Source organism: Bison bison, unplaced genomic scaffold, assembly GCF_000754665.1.
Source record: "Bison bison bison isolate TAMUID 2011002044 unplaced genomic scaffold, Bison_UMD1.0 scf7180017864329, whole genome shotgun sequence".
In the NCBI taxonomy this organism is placed as follows: Eukaryota; Metazoa; Chordata; class Mammalia; order Artiodactyla; family Bovidae; genus Bison; species Bison bison.
The window spans coordinates 1808754-1809700 of record NW_011494901.1 but is presented as its reverse complement, the minus strand read 5'-3'; the positions used below and the strand labels follow the sequence as shown (position 1 = coordinate 1809700).

General features: G+C 39.4%; 1 protein-coding gene across 1 annotated transcript in view; it reads right to left on the bottom strand.

Moving 5' to 3' along the window:
- LOC104998398 (beta-hexosaminidase subunit beta-like) overlaps positions 1–947 on the bottom strand; it is a 36302-nt gene that overhangs the window by 10189 nt on the left and 25166 nt on the right. The window lies entirely within an intron of this gene.

Genomic DNA, 947 nt, shown 5'->3' with positions numbered 1-947 from the left:
TTACAAGAAATGGAGTAGCCATCATGGTCAACAAAAGAGTCCAAAATGCAGTACTTGGATGCGATCTCAAAAACAACAGAATGATCTCTGTTCGTTTCCAAGGCAAACCATTCAATATCACAGTAATCCAAGTCTATGCCCCAACCTGTAATGCTGAAGAAGCTGAAGTTGAATGGTTCTATGAAGACCTACAAGACCTTTTAGAACTAACACCCAAAAAAGATGTCCTTTTCATTATAGGGGACTGGAATGCAAAAGTAGGAAGTCAAGAAACACCTGGAATAACAGGCAAATTTGGCTTTGGGATATGGAATGAAGCAGGGCAAGACTAATAGAGTTTTGCCAAGAAAATGCACTGGTCACAGGAAACACCCTTTTCCAACAACGCAAGAGAAGACTCTACACTTGGACATCACCAGATGGTCAACACCGAAATCAGAATGATTATATTCTTTGCAGCCAAAGATGGAGAAGCTCTATACAGTCAACAAAAACAAGACCAGGAGATGACTGTGGCTCAGATCATGAATTCCTTATTGCCAAATTCAGACTTAAATTGAAGAAAGTAGGGAAAACCACTAGACCATTCAGGTATGACCTAAATCAAATCCCTTATGATTATACAGTGGAAGTGAGAAATAGATTTAAGGGCCTAGATCTGATAGATATAGTGCCTGATGAACTATAGACAGAGGTTCATGACATTGTACAGGAGACAGGGATCAAGACCATCCCCATGGAAAAGAAATGCAAAAAAGCAAAATGGCTGTCTGAGGTGGCCTTACAAATAGCTGTGAAAAGAAGAGAAGCGAAAAGCAAAGGAGAAAAGGAAAGATATAAGCATCTGAATGCAGAGTTCCAAAGATAGCAAGAAGAGATAAGAAAGCCTACTTCAGTGATCAATGCAAATAAATAGAGGAAAACAACAGAATGGGAAAGACTAGAGA